Source organism: Pongo abelii, chromosome 17 (assembly GCF_028885655.2).
Source record: "Pongo abelii isolate AG06213 chromosome 17, NHGRI_mPonAbe1-v2.0_pri, whole genome shotgun sequence".
Classification (NCBI taxonomy): Eukaryota; Metazoa; Chordata; class Mammalia; order Primates; family Hominidae; genus Pongo; species Pongo abelii.
In genome coordinates, this window is record NC_072002.2 from 58,049,720 (window position 1) to 58,074,965 (window position 25,246).

Consider the following 25,246-nt stretch of genomic DNA (forward strand, 5'->3'; position numbering starts at 1 on the left):
CCTTTTCTCCCTTTCTTCTCCAATCAAAAAGGCTGCCTATTAAAAGAAAATATTGCAAAGGGATATATATTAAATTAAAGCATTTAATGTCAATGCAGAAAAAATATGTAAAACAAGATTGCAAGAATTTTTCTATTTTTTCCTGAAATTATACCATATAGGCAAAAACTTACACAGAATAGCAATGTTAAGATTGTTTTGATATGTAAATTAATCTCCTAGTTCTACCCTCTTTATTTGCTGTAATAGACAATGAAATCCCAGTAATTATTTTCAATTCCTTTGAGGATTTGAAGACCTAACACTCTCTGTCTTTGAGCTGTGTGGTTACTAATAATTTAGTCCCTGAATCCAGTGAAATCAGTCCCTGAATCCACTAAGAAAATACACAAAGTTGCTTTTCAGGAAAGAGTGAAAGGAAGCAAAAGGCAAAGAAGAATGAAAAGGCAATCCTGGGAGAAATGAATGCATTGAAAAGAAAGATAAGGGGAATGGGATGAGAAAAAGAAAGATGCCACCTGAAGAAGATAGCCCAGAAACAAGATCTGTGCTCAAGAAAAGTCAGTAGTTGATCTGTGCTCAACAGTTCTTGATCTGTGCTCAAGAAAAGTCAGTAGTAGAAGACAGTGTTGCCTCCAGCTTCCACTACCTTGTGAACCTCCCATTCCTATGTCCAAAAGCTACATAGATGATTTCCCTCACTGACACCCTAATGAAGCTTTCTCTTTGCAAGTGTGCTGTGTTTCATGCTGTACAACATTCCTTAAATCTTTCTGGTTATGCATATGGACAGTAATATACTCCATTACAGACACTCATCCAGGTCACTTCTAAACTCAAGAAAAGGAAATGGGACTCTGAATATCTAAAGTAGTGGGACAGAGTTGACAGGGTAAGATCTTTCTGCACCTATATATGATAGTGCTAAATGGAAAAAAAGATATTCTGAGAAATTGCAGTTAAACACTTACTACAAAACCTATACTTCTTTGGCAAAATGATATCCCTGAAGCAGAAAACAGAGTGAGACAAATACCATTTCAACATATAACACTTAGCCAGTTATCTGAATTTCATTAAAAAGTAGGTGTATTCATTTGCTAGGGCTGCATAGTGATGAAAAGAGTGTGATCCTTTTCCTCTTCATCACAGAGTCATGACCTACACTCCTTTAACAAAAGATATGCTAACAAGAGAAAAGGATAAATTTATTACATGTGCCTATTTGCATGGGCATCATAGAAAACTCGAAGGAGGGCCAGATAGTTGACACTTAAATACTTCATTGAGGAGAGGAGAGATGGAGAGTGTAGGGGTAAATGATTTTCAGGAAAAATGAATAAGCCCAGCAGACAGAAATTAACATGTAAGTGATTCTGTCTGGAATTTGACCAAGCCCAATATAAAACATTTATCTTGAAAAAAAGTTGGCTTAGGTGTGATTGAACTCCTCAGTCTTCCCTTCGGCACAGATATTGAGATCACGGGGAGCTGATGTGTTCCTTTTGCGAGTTCTGGTTTCTAGGCAGTTAATAGGAACTTCAGAAAACAGCCTTATCCTGTGTTTTGGGAGAGATGAAAGATGGAGAAGGGAAGAGAAGATCAGAGAGAATTTGAGGCTGCTTCTTTAGTTTAGCATGTCACGGTGTCATATTTTGGGGTGTCCTCACATGGTCTTTCTCTGTGTGTGTGCGTTCATAGTGTCTGTGTGTTCAACTCTCCTTTTCCTATAAGGACACCAATCAGATTGGATTAGGGCCAACTATAATGGCCTTTTAGTAGATTCATCACCCCCTTAATGACTCTGTCTCTAAATAAAGTCACAAACTGAGGGAATGGGAATTAGTGCTTCAACATACAAATTTTGGGGGGAAACAATTCAGCCCATAACTGTAGGACTCACAGTTACTGAATCACAATATAACCCAGCTATGGAAATTGAACCGTCTCCAGCCAATATGTTTTTAATTTTTCTTTTTTTTTTTTTTTTTTTTTTTCTTTTATTATTATTATTATTATCATTATGTTTTTAATTTTTCTCAAAACTTTTTCAAACATCTGAGAAGTATTCTTATTCTATCTTCTTGAAATAAACCAACTGGAATCATGAATGCACTTCTTCATTTTTAATGAATTTATAACTTTATCATCTGATTTAATTTTCCTACTTTTTGTATATATGTGAAACCCAATGTTCCATTTTTAATAAATTTCATAATCCAAGGTTGAAATATAAAAACTGCAAAATAATACCAGAATTTTCAAGTTCATTAATCTAGATTCCTTCAAGACTATTGGACTTTTTGACTGGATGGACCTATGGCTAGCTTGTCATTTCAACACATTGAAGCTTGTGTTTCTTAAGTTTCAATGACCCTGAAGTAGAAAACAATGAAGAGACATTAGTGTATTTATGGTTCTTCTTGTTTCAAATGTCAACCTTTAATGAGATTCAGAAAATATAATTAGATATAGAGCTTATTTGAGAGCAGAACTTGAGAATAGCCATCCAGGAAACATCAACTCTAAATGAATGGGGTTAGCATTCCAAAGTGGAGAAGTGAAAGTTTCACTTATATAGGCAGAGACAGAGAAACTTTTGCAGAATTACAACATTTTCTAGATGAGACCAGTGCATACATTATAGCAATTTGATTAGTTACAGATTGCTGCATTCCAAGGAAGATTACTTTATTGTTGTCTGAGTAGAGGCAGTGATCTATGGGGCTTTTATATCTGGTGTTGTTTGGTCTTCCTAATTATTTATAGAGAAAAAAATGTAGAAGTTGCAGTTGTATGCTCTGTAACTCAGGCTGCATGGACACATTCTTCTCAAGGCTCAGAATAATTTAAAGTTCCAACAACTTTAAATTTGAATTATTTAATAAAGCTTGAATTATTTAATTTCACATTTCCCCATTTTCATCAAGATCTTTTGAAGAAACCATCGTAGATAAACTCAAGCAATTTTGCCCCTTTTATGTTCAAGAGCTTAGTCCCATGTCACTAGGAATGCTAATTCTTAGAATGTCATATACCATGGCAGTGGAATTATTCTGGTAATAAAGCTGATGGGGTGTATTAGTTCATTTTCATGCTGCTGATATAGACATACCCAAGACTGCGTAACTTATGCAGAAAAAAAGGGTTTAATGGACTCTCAATTCCATGTGACTTGGAGGCCTCACAATCATGGCAGAAGGCAAGGAGGAGCAAGTCACATCTTACATGGATGGCTTCAGGCAAAAAGAGAGCTTGTGCAGGGAAACTTCCCCTTATAAAACCATCAGATTTTGTGAGACTTATTCACTATCACCAGAAAAACATGGGACAGACCTGCCTCTATGATTCAATTACTTCCCATCAGACCACCGGATCCCTCCCGCAACACATGGGAATTCAAGATGAGATTTAGATGGGGACACAGTCAAACCATAGCATGGGGTATAGGCCAAATTTAAAGCAACATGAAGGAAGTAACTTTGTGACCTGAGTCGGGCTGCACATTGATGATTGCACCTTCAATGAATGTAATTCTTTGAGCAACCATCATTTTAGTGCATTCAGTTGTACATTGACTACATTTTGAACAAATGCTACAGCAGCAGTAAAGACAAAAATAGGATAAAACACAGCAAATGATTTTAACTCTGGGAATAAGTAATAGCTTATGCCATCAAATTCCCTAAGATCCAAACCAGCTGCTTAGCCTACTGTGTAGAGAGGGCGTCCGATCTTGTATTAGTCCATTTTCACACTGCTATAAAGAAATACCCAAGACTGGGTAATTTATAAAAGAAAGAGCCTTAATTGACTGACAGTTCTGCTTGGCTGGGGAGACTTCAGGAAACTTATAATCATGACGGAAGGTGAAGGGGAATCAGGCACCTTTTTCACAAGGTGGCAGGAAGTAGAAAAGTGAGTGAGTGGGGAAGTGCCACACTTTTAAAACCATCAGATCTCGTGAGAACTCCCTCACTATCATGAGAACAGCATGGAATAAACCACCCCCATGATCCAATCACTTCCCTCCCTTGACATGTGGGGACTACAGGTATCTCCCTTGAAATGCAGGGATTACAATTTGAGATGAGATTTGGATGGGGACACAGAGACAAACCATATCAGATCTGAAAGGTTACTTACTTGGGTTTTCATATCACCCATCACTTTAGTGATGTCATCTGATTCATCTGAGATATGATACTTAGTCCTGTGACCATGCAGGTTCATCTTTGAGCTACAGTGAACATGTCTAAAGCCATACAGTTCTGTAATACAACCTTTCTCATAAGCGCAACATCATTTTTTAGTCACATAATACCCAGACAGCTATCATATAGGGCTTTTTTGTGTAATTGCTTAGGGCCTCTACATGCCAAATGACATCTTCAATACCCAGTTGTGACAGAAAGATGGAAGCTAAATGATCATACCAGTGGATCATACCAGTTGTAAATGAGGAAGATTTGTGGGCTTTAAAAGAGTATAAACTATTTGACTTTGTGTCCAGGCATAAACCAAAGAGCACCATTCTAATAAACCAAAGAGCACCATTCTAACCATCCTGGGGGTAACCATGGCCATAGATTGGTGCTGCATAGCCAAGATGTTTCATTTGAAACTAGTCGATAAATACTCAGTTGCTGTGCCATTCAGTGGCATGCCAATCAGCACTTTGTAATATAATGGCATGGACACATCATTCTTTATGTATCCATTCCATATGTCTAATGTTACTGCCTTATGTAACTTTGGTGTGATTCTTTTGCTTCCAGTATAAAGAGAGAAGCAGACTAAACTGACCAAAAAAAAAAAGAAGGTAAGATGAAACTGTCCCACATTTTTGTTATACTCTCCTAAAATCTAGTTGTCTTATCTCTTAGCTGGGGAAGCATCAGCATTCAAACTAACAAACTGTTCTCTTTTACCTGAAAGCTTTTCCCATGTCTTTTGCTTTGTAAAGTATTATTAAAAGGCCAATTTCTACAAAAGGAAATACAGGAATACAGCTAACAAGTGATGTAAAGGACCTGTTCAAAGAGAACTACAAACCACTGCTCAAGGAAATAAGAGAGGAAAAAAACAAATGGAAAAACTTTCCATCCTCATGGATAGGAAGAATTAATATCATGAAAATGGCCATACTGCCCAAAATAATTTATAGATTCAATGCTATTCCCGTCAAACTACCACTGACATTCTTCACAGAATTAGAAAAAAACTACTTGAAATTTCATTTGGAACCAAAAATGTGCCTGTATAGCAAAGACAATCCTAAGCAAAATGAACAAAGCCGAAGGCATCACGCTACCTGACTTCAAACTATGCTACAGAGTTACAGAAACCAAAACAGCATGGTACTGGTACCAAAACAGACATATAGAACAATGGAACAGAACAGAGACCTTAGAAATAACATCACACATCTACAACCTTCCGATCTTCAACAAACTGAACAAAAACAAGCAATTGATAAATGATACTGAGAAAACTGGCTAGCCATATACAGCAAACTGAAACTGCACCTCTTCCTTACACCTTTGCAACAATTAGCTCAAGATGGATTAAGACTTAAATGTAAAACCCAAAACCATAAAAACCCTAGAAGAAAACCTAAGCAATACCATTCAGGACATAGGCATGGGCAAAGACTTCATGACAAAAATGCCAAAAGCAATTGCAACAAAAGTCAGAATTGACAAATGTGACCTAATTAAATAAACCCAAGAGCTTCTGCACAGAAAAAGAAAGTATCATCAGAGTGAACAGGCAACTGACAGAATGGAAGAAAATTTTTGCAATCTACCCATCTGACAATGGTCTAATATCCAGAATCTACAAGACACTTAAACAACTTTTCAAGAAAAATAACCACTTAAATAGTGGGCAAAGGGTATAAATGGATATTTCTCAAAAGAAGACATTTATGTGGCCAACCAACATAAAAAAAGCCTAACATCACTGATCATTAGAGAAATACTAATTGAAACCACAATGAGATACCATCTCATTCCAGTCAGAATGGCAATTTTTAAAAAGTCAAGAAACAATAGATGGTGGTTAGGCTGTGGAGAAACAGGAATGCTTTTACACTGTTGATGGGAATATAAATTAGTTCAATCATTGTAGAAGACAGTGTGGTGATTCCTCAAGGATCTAGAACCAGAAATACCATTTGACCCTGCAATCCCACTACTGAGTATATACCCAAAGGAATATAAATCATTCTACTACAAAGACACATGCATTATGTATGTTTATTGCAGCATTATTTACAATAGCAAAGACATGAACCAACCCAAATGCCCATCAGTGATAGACTGATAATGAAAATGTGAAACATATACACCATGGAATGGAATACTATGCAGCCATAAAAAGGAATGAGATCCTGTCCTTTGCAGGGACATGAATGAATCTGGAAGCCATCATCCTTAGCAAACTAACACAGGAACAGAAAACCAAACACCACATGTTCTCACTCATAAGTGGGAGTTGAACAATGAGAACACACGACAGGGAGGGGAACAACACACACCGGGGCCTGTCAGACGATGGGGGCGGAGGAGAGGGAAAGAATTAGGACAAATAACTAATGCATGTGGGGCTTTAAACCTAGATGACATGTTGATAGGTGCAGCAAACCATCAGTGGCATTACATATACCTGTGTAACAAACCTACACATTCTTCATGTGTATCCTGGAACTTCAAGTACAATTTTTTAAGAAGCCAGTGATGCACATCATTTTTGTCATATTAATGTTAGGCACTGTATTCGTCAGGGTTCTCTACAGAGATAGAACTAATTTTTTTTATATATATATATATTTATCCTATATACTATATATACCTATATATACAAAATATATCTTATATATATTATATATATATACATATATCAAGGGGAGTTTAATAAGTAGTATTAACTCACATGATCACAAAGTCCCACAATAGGCCATCTACAAGCTGAGGAGCAAGGAAGCCTGTCCGAGTCCCAAAGCTGAAGAACTTGGAGTGTGATGTTCGAGGGCAGGAAGCATCCAGCATAGGAGAATGGTGTAGGCTGGGAGGCTAAGCAGTCTAACCTTTTCATGTTGTTTCTGCCTGCTTTATGTTCTGACCATGCTGGCAGCTGATTAGATGGTGCCCACCCAGATTAAGGGTGGGTCTGCCTTTCTCAGCCTACTGACTCAAATGTTAATCTTATTTGGCAGCACCCTCACAGAAAAACCCAGGACCAATACTTTGCGTCCTTCAATCCAATCAAGTTGACACTTAGTATTAACCATCACAGGCACCAATGACTATTTCTAAGACACACAGATAGACTTCTGATATTCTATCCAATCTCATTCTTTGCCTACCACAGTGGTAGGCCAGTAACACTAGAAAGGAGCATGTGGCTGCATATCCAACAGTTTTTTTTTTCCTGTAATCCATTAGCATATTCCACAACTAACTGCAAGAAAAAGTTTTTTTTTAAAGTCATAAGAACTGGTGATAGTAGCAACAAAACATAAGAACTAGGAACAAAACAAATAAGTAATAATTTGCAGAGAAAGACCTTCTTGACATTAATGATTATTAATATGAAGCATTCATTTACATGCAGGCCTGGTCTGGTGTCCTGGGAAAGTAGACTACTTCAGATGTTGTCTTTTGCTCATCCTTGTTGGTTCTTTGAGAATTTTAAATTACTGGTTAGAGATGAAGTCCAAGCAGGCAAAGCAGTTTTCTTTAAAATAGTGCTGTATATCCAGGAATTAATTTCTTTTAGCTTAGCAGCACCAGAGTTGGTTAGGAGCACATGATAAGGTCTCTTCCACCTTGGTTAGAAGCAATCCTTTAAAACGTGCTATTTCCAATAGAAAAAATCTCCTGGTTGGTCTTTGAGTTTCTCATCTCCTGTAAACTTACTGTGGAAAGAGTCTTCTAAATTTTAGGTTTCAGTTAGCTGCCTCGTAAAGCCACTGCAATAATACAACATATCCCCTTTTGATATCACAAATTCACAATTTACTGGAGATAATTTCATATGTCAGCCTGTTATAATTTCAAATGGAGACACTTGGTATTTACCAAAAGGGATAAATTTTAGTTTAAGCAAGACTAATGAAAGAGCTTTTGGCCAAGGAATTTTAAAATACTTAGTTAATCTTGCCAATTGAGTTTTCATTGTTCCATTTGTGTTTTCCACTAACTCAGATGACTGGAGGTGATAAGCACAATGGAAATGTTGAAGAATGGGCAAGATATCATATACTGACTAGATTACTTGTCTAGTAAAATGAATACTTCTGTTGTATAAAGTTTAGGAAAATTCTTCATGTTAGAATATTTTTTTTCTAAGAGAATTTTATTTAACACTATGGCTGTTGCTGTTTCACATCAAAATGCTTCTACCCAATAAGAAAATCTACAAGCCATCACTAGGACATATTTGTACTCTTGTGATGGCAGTAGTTGAATAAAATCTAGTTGTCATACTTTGGAAGGGTCATCCCATAAAGAAAAGTGACTTTGCAAACGATGTAAAGGTTTCCCTGGATTATGTTTTGTGCAGATATGATAGCAATTGTACACCTTATAAGCAACAAATGGAGGTTTTCAATAATATTGTTTGCTCCAATTTGCTCCAAGCAATCATCTTATCAAGGCTCCAATGAGTTAAATCACACACACACGTTGAGAAAGATGACGGTGATTGGGATGGAAGTATGGGCTGACCTCTTGGTTCATACCGTCACACAGTTTGAGAGGAGAACTTTTTGTTTCTCAATTGTTTCTCCGTTTTTTGTCTCAATTTTCCTGTTCTATTTTTTGGGGCTTTGGATTGAGTTGAATTATCAAAATCAAGTGCTTCCTTGAAAGCTAAAATGGCTTGATTTTCTTGTTTAAATATAAGTAGGGCAGCTATTTTTGCTGTACTAGTTGCTAATTGATTTTCTTTGCTTTCTAGGGTGTTTGTCTTTTAATGGCTGGGAAACTAACAATGGCTAATGATTTTGGCAATAATATAGCTTCCAATAATTTTGAAACTGGGTGTCCATTTTTTATGGGCTCATAGGAAGAGGTTAAAAATCTTCTTTGTTTCCATAGTGCCTCAAAGTCATGAGCTACTTCAAAAGCATATCTGCTATCTGTATAAACATTAGCAATTATTCCTTTTGTCAATTGACAGGCTCTAGTTAATGTTATTAACTCTGCTTGTTGAGCTGAGGTTGTTCCTAGAAGATAAGCGCTTTCTATTTCCTCAGTCAAAGATACTCTCGCATAACTTGCATGTTAAATTCCAGATTCATCCTTTAAGTAAGATCCATCTGTAAACCAAACAACATCAGCATTACTAAAGGGAGTTTCTAATAGGTGCATCCTGGGTGAGAGAAGTTGGTCAGTTAAGATTATGTAATCATGTCGCATTTCATCTGAAAGCAGGGGTAGAAGAGTGGTAAAATTTAGGTTATTATATTTGAAGAGTGTAATAGGGGAGCAGAAAGAAGAACTTTATAAGAAGCCAGTCTACTAACTGAAGAGTGTTGAGTATGGTGGGAGTTTAGAAGTGCTTCCTCAGAATGTGGAATAAAGACAGTGAGGGGAGATTTCATCACAATTTATTCAGTTGCTTTTATTCATGGGGAAGAATTATTACTTTCATGCAAGGTGGCATTCTTTTAGCCACAGGGTCCAGTTGTAAACTATAGTACTCTACAGGTCTATTTTGATCTCTATGTGTTTGAATCAGAATGCCTAAAATATCTCCCTGATTTTCATGAATAAATAGTGAAAATAAAATATTATTTGTAGGATGTCCTAATACTGAAGTATCTAAAAGACTTAAGTTTTTCCAATGTTAACTGATTTTCCTCTGTCCATTCTATCAGTCCTGGCCTATTTTGTTTTAAAAGAGTATATAAACTCTGAGTTTTTAGGATGAGGTTTGAAATTAAAATTTCTCCAATGTTTCACCAACTCTCAAATTCTTCTCAGTTATTTCTTAGTTTTAGAGACAGGAAAAGCCAATATTCTTTTTATTATATCAAGATTGATAAAAAGACCTTCCTTTGGTATTAAGTGCCCTAAACACCTAACTTGTTTGTGACAAACCTGGAGGTTTCTTCTTCAAGACCTCATGTCCCTTTGAAGCTAATTGTCATAATAAATAAATTCCATCCTCTATGGAGGCCTGCTTATCCCCGGAGCAGAGAAGAAAAGTAAATTAACTCTATAGTGTATCAAGGTGGACTTCTTAGGGAAGTTGACATTTGAAATGTCTATTTTTAATATTTGTAAAAGATAAATTGGACTCTCACTATATCCATAATGTGTTAGCTGTTCATATGTATTGTCTAACTTCCCAAGTGAATGTGAAAATCAATTGATTATTTTTATCTGAAGGAATGCTAAAGAATGCACTAAATAGATCTATTGTGGTAAATGTATTAATCAGGGCTCTCCAGAGGGAAATAATTAATAGGATAGATGTATATATAAAGGGAGTTTATTAAGGAGAATTGACTCACAAGACCACAAGATGGAGTCCCACAGTAGGCCATCTGAGGAGCAAAGAAGCCAGTCTGAGTCCCAAAACTTCAAAAGTAGGGAAGCTGGCAGTGCAGTCTTCAGTCTGTGACTGAAGGCCCAAGAGCCCCTGGCAAACCACTAGTGTAAGTCCAAGGGCCCAGAAGCTGAAGAGTTTTGAGTCTGATGTTCAAGGGCAGGAAGCATTCAGCCCAGGAGAAAGATGAAGGCCGGAAGATTCAGCAAATTGGCATCTTTCACCTTTTTCTGCCTGCTTTTTCTAGCAGTGCTGGCAGCCAATTGGATGGTGCCTACCTACAATATGGGTAGGTCTTCCAGAGGGCAGGTCTTCCTCTCCAAGTCCACTGACTGAAAGTGTTAATCTCTTCTGGCAACACCCAGAAACACCAAGATACACCGAGAAACAATGCTTTGCATCCTTCAATCAAGTCAAGTTGAAAATATTAATGATCACAGTAAAGAACTCACCTTCAGATGGGATGACAGTAAAAAACATAGGAGGATTTGGTACCACTGAATTGAAATGTTATATGGGATAGGCATGTACAGAGAATAATCAAGCCTCTTTTTATATAATGCATATTTATAGGTCTCATCCCTTCCAAGGCCCCTAGAGTATTTTTTAAAGGGTCAGAGAGGATTTAAGTGTAACAATTCTACTTTATATTCTAATTGTAAATATCTTTTCCCCTTTTGTGAGAAAGAGATACGGGTATTGTATAATTCTAAAATGTCTTTCCCTATTAAATGACTGGGGATTGAGGGACCAAGAGGAAAACATGTATTCTCTGTAAGGGACCCAACTGAAAAATTGTAGATTGAGGTTTATATACTGATATAGGAATACTTATTATACCTACCATTTATATTTTTGTTTTAATTTTATTTATTTTTCAATGTTTATTTTAGATTCAGGGGGTGCTGTATTTTTTTTTTGTTTTTTTTTTCACTCCAGGGAACGTGGTATTGTAATAAAGTGGATTTTTATCACTGATAATGTAGCTCCAGTGTCAATGAGAGCTTGTATTTTTTCTCCCATTTAAATTAATTTCATTTTCCCCTAAGGTATTAGTTTAGATAAAAGAGAAGTTCTCTTTGATTTTCTCAGAGCATTCTTATTCTTCTTTTTCTTTGGCTTTTTGCTGTTCTCTCCATTTCAGTTTTCTACAGTCCCTTTTGAAATGTCCAGGCTTTTTGCAGTAGTTGTAATGCAGGGAATTGAGTGAGTTTTGGAATGTATTAGATTGTTGAGGTATTACAAATTAGTTAGACAATTGCTTTAGTTGTAAACTCATGATCTTATTTGCTTTCCTTTCTGTTTAACCTTCTCTTCCTTTTCTTCTGTGTTCAAGTATAGAATATTTAATCAAAAAAATAACTAGATCTTGAGTTTGAGAGATAGCTCAACTAGGGTGTAGACTCTCTTATAATTGCTAATTCTTCATCTAATTCATTTGTAATGTTTGAGTTAAGAAAAGTATCATTTTGGTGGTTAGCATAACTTTCTTCTGACAGGCCTGACTATTGTTTAAATAATTTTTTCCAAATCTTTCATGATATGCCATTACATGATCATCAAGATTTTGTCAGCATTGTTGTATTTTGTTCATATCAACTGCTGTTTGGAAAACTAACAGGATAGCATGCCATAAAGCTTTGGCAGTATTATGTATACATTTACAATCTGCTTCAGAAAATTTATGAAAATCCTCTAAATAATTTATCTAATTTGCTTTTACTATCCTATCTTTGGCTTTGCTTTCTGATGCTAACAGGTGAACCAATTTACATGAATCAGAGAATCTGGGGTCACAAATGAGAATATTTAATGCAAATTCTTTAGTAAATCCAGTAGCAGCCTGAAGAGGATCTGGAAATTCTTTATGTATGCCTTTAAGTTCTACTTTTGACCATGGTTAATAAACTAAGACAGGTTCTCCTCTACTGTACACATGGCATTTCTGAAATGGAACCACAATAGCAGAGAAGGTAGACAGGGAGAAGGATGTAAGTTCAAACAAGAAAATTCTGACAAAGGAGAAGGAGAAGCAGAAGAAGGGATCAAAATTTCAGCAGTTGTTTTTAATTTAGAAATTTTTTGAAAATCTTTTGTTTTCCTCTTGAAAGAAAATGACTGGATCAGAGACTCTTTAAAAGGTTCTAACTACCACGGAAAATAGTTCTCCCAGTTATTTATTTATTGATTGATTTATTTTTACTTTAGAGTCAGCTTTCTCTGAGTGCACAGATAAACTAGTTTAGATATTTCAAAGGTACGCCATTTTGGCCACTGTAATTTGGGGTCATCACAAAGTATATGACACTATTTTTCTAAACAGCTACATAAAAAGGCACAATAAATATTAATCATGAATCCAGCAAGAATTTCTAGTGGTGGATGTGTTCTTAAGGAGGAAGTCTTGAGAGTACAATTTCCCACAATTTAGACTTTTTTTTGAATAACCAACAAGACCTGGGGAGATGTATTGGATCCAGTGTGTTACTTGTGGGATAGCTCCTCAAGGTGTCACCATTGAGCTGATTCTACCTGTTTTACATGTCTCCTCAGTCCCAAGAGATTTGGGTGCTTTAGGCACTCAGTGATCAAGCATTATGTGTCCTTACCAGATTAAGCAAGCTTCCCTGAATGTTCTTGAGAGACTCTCTGTTAGTACAGTTTCACATCACTAGCAATAAGCTGCCACACTCCTGTGAGACCTTAGTCGCCTAAGATGCCTTTCAGCTGGGAGGAACAGTGTCTCTGAGGAACAGTGTCTCTTATCTTTGAGACTTACCTCATCCTCATAGAGAGCCTTTTCAAATTTTGGTCACTCGAGAAGAAAGTTTAGATTTGTCAGCTAAACCCAAATTCAGAACCTGGCCAGTTTTAAGGATTACAATTATTGGTTGGTTGTTTTTTTGTTTTGTTTTTGTTTTGTTTTTTTTTTTTTTGCTTAACCCAAAAAGATTTACATTTTCTTTTCAGAGAAACTGTTTTCTCCCTGACCACAATTTTGAAGGAAAGAAAAGTTTGTAAAAACTCTTAGTAATTTCAAACAAAATCCTACCCTCAGAGAAAAGTAAAAATCACAAATTCATGATTAGCAAAGCTCTAGAAAATAACAAACAAAACTCCTACCTTACAGTAGAGCTTTAATACCTACTCTACTGAGTTAAGAATGTGTGTAGTTCAAATAACGTCTGAATTCTTCAACAAAGCCATGAGGATTTGAACACAAGAGAAGTTTACCAGAGATTCCGTTGACTAGCAAGGTCAGGTAAACAAATGTAATTCGTGATGGTTCCCAGGGTACCCTGTGGGTAAAGTGGTGGACATTGCTGGAGGTTTGCTTCTGGTCCCTTTGTGGTCCCCAGAAGGTCAATCTTAAATAATGATATTCAGAAAAGTATAACGTTTATTTAAGTATTAATACAAAGCTTGAGGATATTCACCAAAGAGACACCAGTTCTAAAGGAATAGGGTCAGTGCTCCAAATGGAAAAGTTAAGGTTTCACTTACATTAGCAGAGAAAGAGAAACTTTAGCAGGTTTACAGAATTCTTCCTATGAAGCTAGTGCATATGTTACGGTGATTCAACTGGTTACAGATTGGTACAGATTCTATTGGTTACATGCCAAGCAAGATTGCTTTATTGTTCCATGAGGAGGGGCAGTGATCTGAGGGGGTCTCATTTCTGGTGCTGTTTGGTTTTCCTAGTTATTTATAGAAACAAAAGTCGTGCAATTGCATGCCATATGACTCAGGCTGCAAGCCTCATTCCTCTCGAGGCTCAGAATAATTTAAAGTTCCAACAGTTTTACATTTAAATTATTTAATAAAGGTTGAATTATTCAAGTTCAAAAAAATAAATAGATTTATTCAAAGAAAAACATTTCCTTTAATTCTCTTATGAAAATAATATCTTCTATGCAAAGAACAGATATTTATGTGTTGGTTTTGGGGTCATTACTTGCTTAACAAATATGATAATTTAGTATGGCAGAAGTATTTCTGAAATATACTACTTGTTAATCTCTGCATTTGTTAATGCATACAACATTAGACAGGATTTCTCATTGAGTAGATTATAATAATCACATATAAAATAATCACACAATAAACAAAAATGATATAAAAGTAAATGTAATAAATGTCCAGATTTAACAAATAATGGAAAATAATTCAAGAAAAGTATAGATTTAATTAGAAAATATTCCGTGAGAAAAATCAGGAATAAAATTCTTATTAAAATAGCTATATTTAATTCCGGGATAATTTTAGAGCACAGTCAGAAAACATGAGTTCATATCTTCACTCTTTCAATTATTAATTGTATAACCTTGACCAAGTGTCCAAAAATCCCTGATGCTCACTTTATTCACTGAAAGTGTTAGTAATAGTAACTAATAAAATTAACCTCTTCTTGAATTGTAGATCCAGGTATTTTGAAAATATGAGTATATATTTTGAGAAGATTTTAAACACATATGACCTTTTTTTTTTACCATCTTTTATAAGAAAAAAAAAATGCTTTTATTTTTGGCATCCCCAAAAGACATCCAAACACACTATAGTACAGCAGGCTGTTGATAATTGTTACAACTGGGTGTTGGGTACAGTAAGTTTCATCATATTGTTGTTTCTATTTTTGTTAATGTTTGAATATTCTCATAATTTTAAAAAGTTGTTTAAAAAACTCTAATATCACTACTTAATTATCTAATAGTATAAAAGTCTGTCTGGCCAATTCTGCCATAAAATTTTATTTTAAGTAATGAGCCTGTGGCATACTTTATGTGCTTTTTTATTTCATATAAACCTGTCTTTGTAATAGAGACTTATAATAGTACATTAATACTTACAGTTTTTCTCTATTTTCTCTTTAGGTGAGCTTTCTTTTTCTTCAAAATCTGTGGAATAGAAATTGAACTAATGATTTTTATTCTGTGTGCTAAAGACAACACATTGTTTAACATTGTCTCTCACCTTTTAAATATCCATGTTCCATTTAAAGTAGAAGGACAGATTAATGAATTTCTCATGACCATCTGTGAGAATCACTTACTTTAAAACAATGGTTCTTTCTTTTGAATGAGAAGAAATTTTATTATGTCATCAAGTCCCGGATTTCCTAAAGCAGCAAGTTAGAGGATTAAAAATGTAATGTAAAGATTTGTATGTATGTATATAATATACATATTTGCAGTTGAAAGGAACCTAGGAATAAGTTGTTATTACTACTTACCTGTTCATTCATTCAAAATCTCTATGTTGACAAACACTATTTTAGGAACTGGAAATTCAGTGATGAAACAACAGGCAATATTGCCTGCTCAAATGTAGCATATGCCAGGGGGAAGGAGGAAGACAAAATAATGATATAAATGAGTAAAGAAAATGGCATGTCTGATGGTAATAGTGTTACGGAGAAAAATAAAGCATAGAAGAAAAAAAGTGATTGATGAGACAGAAAGACTATTTTAAGTATGATAGTGAGAAAACTGTCATGCTGAGATGACATTTGAGAAGACACCTGAAATATGTGACACTATAAATCATGTAGATATCAGCCTGATGTGTATTCCAGGCTGTGTAGGAAGAGCACACAAGTTTCTGATAGGAACGTGGCCTTACCAAGAAACAGAAAGAAGCTGCGCATGACTGGGACAGAGTGAGATGGGGGTAAAGATAGCTGGACTCAGGATTTTAGTTCCTTCTCCAAATCACATCAGAAGCCCCTGGATGATTTTAAGTGGAGAGATGTCTTTTTCAGCTTTGGAGAATGAGTATATTCGAAGGCCTTGAGATACATGAGGAAGTAGCAGACAGATTATCCACACACACCTACAAGATTTTACTGAGGCATGTGAGGTGACTAGATTAATTAAACAATTGAGATGATTTGCTATAGTAGGCATGGTAGAAAGTGTGTTGAGTTGTGCTGCATGGCAGCTTTTACTCTTGATTAAATATCCTGAAATATCATCTGTTTTCAGTTAATTCAAAAAGGGAGAGAAACATTTAGGATTTCAGGTTTTGGCTAATTCCTCCTTATCCTTCTGCTCTCAGCTAACTCCTACTCAGATGTTTCTCTACCCAGCATCTTCACTGGGGTCTTTAATGCCTCTCTGAAGTCTTTAGTGTCTGTCTGCCTAGATTTGTTCCATGCGAGGAATGTCACATTTACAATAGTATCCTTGGTACCTTAAATGCCCCCAAGAGACACTGAATTATTTGATGAATGATGAATAAATGGATAAATAATGGAGAATTGAAAAATTAATGGAGGTATGTTAAGAGACCATTACATTGTATTTTTAATACATAAATCCAGGTATTACTAGATTACAATGCTGGCTAGGAACACAGAAACATTGTTGCAACAACTGTCAGCTTTACTGGAGTGTAAGACAGTGACTCAGATCCCAAGCACAGGAGAGCAGCAGCTCTGTTCTCAAAACCAATATGCAGTCATGTGGCATATTTTTCAGACTGGGTAATGCAGTTGAGTCAGAGCAGGGGAAAAAAATGCCATAGGAGTTGCTATGTTTCAAAGCTTTTGTTTTTCTACATTATTATTATTTTTTAAAATATTTCACTAAACATGAATTAATAACAAAATAATGCACAATATTCCTTTGTCAAGACAAGGAGGCAAGCGGCTGGCTGAGCGTCTTTATAATTCATTTAAAAATCTTATTTCAGGGAGGTATTTTTTAGTACCATTTCTTCAAAGAAATGTTCTCAGCAATTAATTCATGCTTTCTAAATTTAAAGCATACTAATTAGATATCCATCAGGTGGACAGGGGAAAACCTTCTAAGAAACTACTGGCTTCAAATATAGTACACATAAATTAACTCTAAAAAAACTCTTCTATAAATACATCATCTCATCATGTATATATTGAGTGGGCCACATATGTTTTTGAATTCCATAGTCTATTTGTCCAAATGTGCATGGAACATGTGTTAGCTCTAAGTATGGATTTTTTGGCACACATTCGCTTTTATCTATTAGCTGGTATTCACACAGAAATTATTTTAAGGTTGGGCGTGGTGGTTCATGCCTGTAAGCCTAGCACTTTGGTAGGTCGAGGCGGGCAGATTGCCTGAGATCAGGAGTTCCAGACCAGCCTGGGCAACACAGTGAAACCCCCTCTCCAGTAAAATACAAAAGAAATTAGCTGGGCATGGTGGCACGTGCCGGTAATCCCAGCTACTTGGGAGGCTGAGGCATGAGAATCGCTTGAACTGGGGAGGTGGAGGTTGCAGTGAGCCGAGATCGCGCCACTGTACTCCAGCCTGGGTGACAGAGCAAGATTCTATCTCTACAATAAAAAAAAAAAATTATTCTAGGTCTACTTTATGCCAAACAGTGTGAGAGATACAGAAAGATAAAAAGATAAAATGATATTTACTTTGTTATCAAGGAATCTGCATACTTTTCGGGGAGATTCACTCACATATATGCTACAAGCTAGAATATAATCACATCCTAAAATTGTGCTACGTTTCTATAGGAATGGAAGGGATCATTGGGTGCTAAGTCATTGCAGTAACTGCATGAAGAAAGTGAGACTCAAACTGAACCTCAAAGGGCACATTGTCTTGGATGAGGAATGAGAGAGGACCTGACAATTCTGACTATAGACAATTGCAATTTTGCTTTGAAAAATTTCTTTTTACATACCGAGAAAGTAGCATGTTATCTTGGAAAGGCCATGTGCTGAAATCCAGGAGACCCAGGTTGTATTGCTGATTTGGCCCTCAATTCACTGTGCAGCATCAACTCCTCTCCAGGAACTGAATTAGAAAAACTCATCACAAAAGCACTTTCTAATTTACATAGTAAAACATAATTTAATTCTAAAATTATCAGTGCCATGCTCTCAGGCTGTTTGAAAACAATCACAACTAGATTTCTAGCTTTCCCAAGCAGAAATACCAGCAATGATTCTCTTCCCTATTGTTAATAGCAAGACAGACAGCAAATCCCAATGTAGAGATACTTAATATATGTGGAGAAACAAAAGGATTGATTATACTACGATTCCAATGCACAGAAAGCCATATAGCTCCCTGTAGGCCACTGGAGTTTAGAGAATTCAAGTGAAGTAAGATGGTACTAAAGGCAAAATTTAGTGATGCCTTTGAAGTCTGAATACACTTTTTTGATGTTGAAATCCTTGAGTTACTGATAATAGCTCACATGCATAGCATGTCAAACTTCTTAAAATAATCACTTAACTTTTAATATGTATTCTTTTGTGTTAAGTCATTATTTCCTCTTGACAGGTAATAGCACTCAGATATAAAGATGTTAGGAGATTTATCTGTTTAGACGGTGAATCTGTAACCTCTCCCAACCTGAAACCCACTTCTCATTCTTGCTATAGTTCTTCTTTATATTTTCTAATATGGTGCCTGTGGATCTTCCAGAGTTGTTTTGAGTGTTTCTCTTGCTGTTTCCATGACTGCTTTTGAAGATATTCATTAAGAAAGGAGTATCTATTTATATGGATGAGACAGTAGTGTGCTGGCAAATATTTATCAATCAACTCCTTAGGAAAAAATGATCAATATTGATTTATAGGGTTTGCCAATGTCTTAGTCTGTTTTGTTTTGCTATAAAAAAGTACCTGAGACTGTGTAATCTATAAAAAAAATGAAATTTATTCCTTACAAATTTTGGAGGTTGGGAAGTCTAAGATCAAAATGCCAGTAGGTTCAGTGTCTGGTGAGGGCCCAGTCTCTACTTCCAAGATGGCATATTGATGGCTGCATTCTCCAGAGGGTAGAGACACAATTCCTCACATACCAAAAAAGTTGAAGGGAAGGAAACCACTCCTGAAGGCTGAAAGCGCTTTCATTGTAGTTTTATTCCATTAATGAGGCCAGAGTCTTCATGACAGAAACACCTTCTATTCAGTGCTGCTTCCTAATACTGTTGCATTGGTAATTAAGCTTTCAACTCATGAGTTTTGGAATGGGCAAAACATTCAAACCAAAGTAGCCAATTTTTGTAGTATAAATACTCCCGTCATGGTTAATTTCAAGCTACTAATATAATGTCACCGAAATAAGAGTTGTTAAAAAAAAAAGGCGATGCCAGCTGGCTCTAGCATGCCATTGGTTCAAATATTTCTCACTTCTTGTGTCTGTTAGTTCCAGATTAACTGATATAGCTCATTAGGGCTGAAAAATTCTAATTATACTCTCCAGGTTTCACTTTGTCCAAGCATGAGTCTATGGAGTATAATTATTTTTAGCTTATTGTAATATTTTAGTGAAAGCTTCAGAGAGAAATACAGAATAATAAAACTTGGGGGAATATGAGAACAAGGTATGTAACTCAAAGAAAAAGGAATATTTTCCTGGGAATGAGTAGCCTCCTTTCTTTGTGAAGTTTTTATATGAGCTTCTTCTCCCTGACTCACTTGACCTGGATATACACCAACATCTATGTTTCTAGCAATCTCTAGCCTAGCTTCAGATATCTTCAGATATTTCCTCTCTTGAGCTTCAGATATTTATAGACATAAATGCTTTATTAACATCTCCAGCATGTTAAAAACTAAAGACGGTATTACCTGGCCTCAACTGCACTAACTCGTCTCTTTCTTTATTCCTTAATTGATTAAGAAAGGAAACCAAAATTCAACTTAGACCTCTTCCCCTGCCTCACCACAGTAGTTAACCCATTATCAAATTCTACTAATTTTATAACATATTCTTTTCCTTGAATTTCTGCATGATAACCCTTTCCCGGTTTCAGTACAATTTATAGCATGGTTTACAAATCTTCCTTCAGTTGGCCCTTTCTGACTCTCCAGAATCATTGCTTGCCATTCTTGTCTCATACTCTATATTATAATGCCAGACAGTTATAGAAGCCCAGTGTAATTCACGCTTCTGTATTTTTTGGAACCTGTACTATCTTAGAGTACACACTCCCTACAGTCTTATCTTCTTAGCCTGGAAAATTATTTCTTCATCCTTTAATATCTACCTCCAATGGCAACTCTTCTAGAAAATCTTCCCTGAATCCCATTCTTTCCCATTGCTGTTATAAGTGTTATTTCTCTTTATTTTAATTGCACACTTTGTAGATTCCAGACTTTAGAATATTACAAAGAATTATATGTTTATAGATCTCTCCTTCTTAAAATTCTTTATGCTCTTAAAGAGAGGCACAATGTGGTATTTGTCTTTATAGTTTTAGGACTTAGCATAGAATTTGGCATATAATAGTTAAATGGTATTATTAAACGATAAAGAAGTATCTTAGCACATGCATTAAAGTCAGAATAGTTATTTCAAAGGACATTAAGATGGAAGCAATAACCTAAAAACTGGCAATTCTGGCTTGATTTGATCATGTGTGCAGTTTATTTCTGAGAGTCTTAAAATACTTTATGCCCATATCTAGTATTTGTAAAATTAATTCAGAATGAGGAAGAAAAGGTGGCATTAGGAGGCAGAAGCAAATTGTTTGAAAATGCTCATTAAGTATTTGAGTTCATAGCTCAATGCAGAAAGCACTGATGATATGGCATTGTAATATATGTTATATTTCAGAATTTTAAGAAGCATAGTCACTTGACATCCTCCCTGGTTCCTAAGTTTCCTGGACAAGGAACTAGGCAGGCTTTTTTCTCCTATGAGTGGTGTCACATAATGGTTAAAATGGGAAATTGGAATTAGAAAGACAACATTAAAATTCCTTGTCTGATACTTAAAAAGATTATAACCTTGGGTGAGTTATTTAAACTCCTCTAAAGAGTCTGTTTTTGTTCTGTAAATTGTGAATAACAATATCAGCCTCCCAAGTTCATTATAATAATCCATTTAGATAATGTGTGGGTATGGTCAAGGTTTTTGTTGTAAGCCTCAGAAACTGATTCCAGTTATTTTAGGCAATAAAAAATACATTTGAAAGATGTAAGATACTCATAGACATAACTAGAGACACAACTAGCACTTGCAATAGCAAACTTTGAAAACAATATCCAAAACAAATTTTGGAAGGACAAAAAGCAGAAAGCAGAAAAACCACTGGGAACTATCATGCCATAATATTACCATTGCTGCCAATGCACTAGGTACTCCTCTATCTTGGCATTTAGCCAGTTTTAATTCTAACCTGTCCTTAGGCTTCGGTTACAAATCCCAGGTATAGTGTCTTGTATAAAAACATTAAGTTGCCCATGACCTAATCATGTTTTCTCCTATTTTTGCTAAGCATTAAAGACAGAAGACCACTTTTCTATAGCTTTACTAAAAAGTGGTTGGACTCTTTTTCCCATGAATACCAAACATTATTGAGGATTATTCTTAAATAGGAAGGACCATTAGTCTTTTTCCCACCAATACCAAACATTATTGAGGATTATACTTAAATAGGAAGGACCATTAAGTTAGTCTGTAAAAATGGCAAATAACTATCTTTTTTTTTTTTTTTGAGATGGAGTTTTACTCTTGTTGCACAGGCTGGAGTGCAATGGTACGATCTTGGCTCACTGCAACATCTGCTTCCCAAATTCGAGCGATTCTCCTGCCTCAGCCTCCAGAGTAGCTGGGATTGCAGGTGCCCACAACCACGCCTGGCTAATTTTTTGTATTTTTAGTAGAGATGGGATTTCGCCATGTTGGCCAGGCTGGTCTCAAACTCCTGACCTCAGGTGGTCCACCCACCTCGGCCTACCCAAGTGTTGGGATTACAGGTGTGAGCCACCATGCCTAGCCACAAATACTTAATAAATTCCTTTACCTGCTTATCATCTACAGATACTTGTCTTTCTTACTTATATAAAATTAATCCCTCCTTGGATATGGTTACCATCCCTCTTATAATCAAAAAAACATACTCAGCGTGTTCTCAAAGGAAATAATTCAAATTCATGTCTGTTGTTCTACTCAACTTGTATGTCCAGTATTTTGGGGTAAGGCATATTCGTCTATCATAACTGTCTTGCTTTTCTGCAAAATATTAACTAAAAGATCAATTTAACCAACAACACCAAACTTTACAAAAATATAGTAAGAATAGTAGGAATGCAAAACAAATTCATAAAGATATGAATAAATAACCATGAGATCACAAAACAGGAAAATTACAATGGACACTGCTTTGTTTCTAAAACTAATCCGAACAGAGTTGCTGGTATTTAAGAATCTTGCCCTCCATTCTTATCCAGTGACTCTTTGCCTTTAGCTTGCAACTCAGCTGATCAGAAGCAGAGAATAAATAGGATCAAAAAAAGTACCTATTGGATACTAAGCTAATTACCTGGGTGATGAAATAATCTGTGTACTAATGATACGGTTTGGCTGTGTCTCCACCCAAATCTCATTTTGAATTCCCACGTGTAGTGACAGGGACCCAGCTGGAGGAAATTAAATCATGGGGGCAGGTTTTTCCTGTGCTATTCTTATGATAGTGAGTAAGTCTCATAAGGTATGATGGTTTTATAAGGGGAATTTCCCTGCACAAGCTCTATTAGCCTGCTGTCATCCATGTAAGATGAGACTTGCTGCTCCTTGCCTTCTTCCATGATTGTGAGGCTTCCCCAGCGATGTGGAAGTCTAAGTCCATTAAATCTCTTTCTTTTATAAATTGCCCAGTCTTGGGTATATCTTTATCAGCAGCATGAAAATGAAATAATACAATAATACAACCAAACAACACCCATGACATGCAAATTTGCCATGGAACAAACCTGCACGTGTATCCCCTGAACCTAAAATAAACACTTACTAGCTCTCTAGAAGTCTTCCTTGAATTTCCTTCAAGTCATGACTCCTTCCAAAGATGTCCACTATTCCACTATCCTGATTAATAACAGTATGGATTACTTTGCCTATTATTCTTTAATTAACTTTTATTATTAGCCCATGTACTATTAGAGGGTGCTCCAAAAGCTCCCCTGAGTTCTATTTGTAACTTCTCCCTGGCAAAATTGGGTTGAAGAACTTATATTTTCCTAACAGACAAAATCAATCAGTCACCCCAATTGACACAATGTCCCCTTGTTTTTCATCTCTTTATGTAGTAGTATGAGGAACACTGGAGCATGTTGGTAAGAGTGAAATTTTATACTTGTGTTGTGCAAGTTAACTGTTCCCTCTGTTTTCTGTTTATCAGACTAATGACAAAACATTTGTCACTAGGTGCCAGGGGCAATGCAAATTTGCTCTAGTGAGAAATTCATTTGTGCAACTGGTGTTTATCATGTAATTCATTGTTATTCTTCAATGTCACAAGTATTTTTTTTTTTTTTGTATTTGGACACATGGAGATGTAATGAGGATGTACAGTAATTATCTACCGTACATCTTACAAGTCTTAACAGTTGCACTCACCACTGAAGCTCCCACAGGCTTATGATATACTTTGGGATTTACTATTTTGGGAGCAATAAATCTCCTGTGGTTCACATTTCACCATTTCTATAAGTTCTTACTCCATGAAGTAAGAGAATCAGTTTAGTTATTCTATTAATTATTTCAGATAGGAACAAGTGTTCTTAGAGCCAGAGTTCTAAAAATCTTGACATATTTGGTGATTTAACATTTTCTTGTAGTCTATTAGTCTAGGGATTGTGGGAAACGGAGGAAGAAGTCTTAGAGTGTAATCTCTGCTGGTCTTAGATTGTCTTTTTACAAGAGTATATGGACTCCTCTTCTTTTAAGGAACTTTAAGTTTGTGTACAGAGTCAGGTTTAAGAAACAAGTTCGATGCTGTGACTCTCCATTTTGTGGCATAAACATTTTAAAAATGACCTAGTGGACTGCCCTCCTACTGTGTTCCTAGTAATCCTACACAATCAAATAATAGCCTTCAAAAATATCTACAGAATAGATAATTCTTATCATTCCTCTCACACTCCTTCAATGATACTGACCGTAATGACTTTGCTTCTTATATGCTCCCACTTAGTCTCTGTCATTGAGAGATCCCTTTAGACATGTTAGAGTTTACATACAATGTAACAGAGAATCCACATAGTTCTGGTAACAAACATTGAGATGCTTTACAAACATGTTGAGAATTTATTTTCCATATAAGAATATATTGACAAGAATATCCCTATAATGGTATACATTGTATGAGATAGTATGACGGATTATAAATGATAAATGTACTCGATGATTTTGTGTTGAATCTGTATTTCTATTTGCTAATCAAGGAATCATAAAAATCACTTTATTCATTTGTCAGCCCAAGGACTTCAGAATCTCTGGTATATTCAGCAGTGTGAAGACATTAAACTGCTTCTTATACTCAATGTCTCAAAATCGTTTCTTACATTATTTCCCAGACTTAAAATAGCAAAGTCCTGCTCTTCTGGCTTTGTAAAGCTTCTCTTCCTAGGTTTGACTTTGTATGGGTCATCCCCTATTAGCTGGAAATGCTGGAATCTGATTCTAGTTTTATATTTGGATGAGGACTGATGGCAAAGCATGCAGAAAACTGGCCTATTTTATTAAGGTATAAAGGCTCAGAATAATAATTTCTGCACCTTTACCAGTTAGTGAGAAATAACTTCATAGACAAAGGGAGGATGAACCCACTAAAGGCTGATGGCTCATGGAATATGAAGTCTTCTAAATTCTACTTTATGTCTCTATTACAGTTTTCAGAACTTGGCTATTTTTCTCATCTGTTCCCAAATCTGTGTACATAAATAATGTAAGAA

General features: G+C 35.8%; 1 long non-coding RNA gene across 1 annotated transcript in view; it reads right to left on the reverse strand.

Annotated features, from left to right (window-relative positions):
• The window catches only part of LOC129051557 (uncharacterized), a 38,312-nt gene extending 19,178 nt beyond the window's left edge, over window positions 1-19,134 (reverse strand). The window contains exons 1-2 of the long non-coding RNA XR_008515926.2: window positions 18,238-19,134; window positions 15,408-15,455 (exon numbers count right to left, since the gene is read on the reverse strand). This is a non-coding gene — a long non-coding RNA (uncharacterized LOC129051557). The remainder of the gene's footprint in view (window positions 1-15,407; window positions 15,456-18,237) is intronic.
• Between the last annotated feature and the right edge of the window lie 6,112 nt (window positions 19,135-25,246).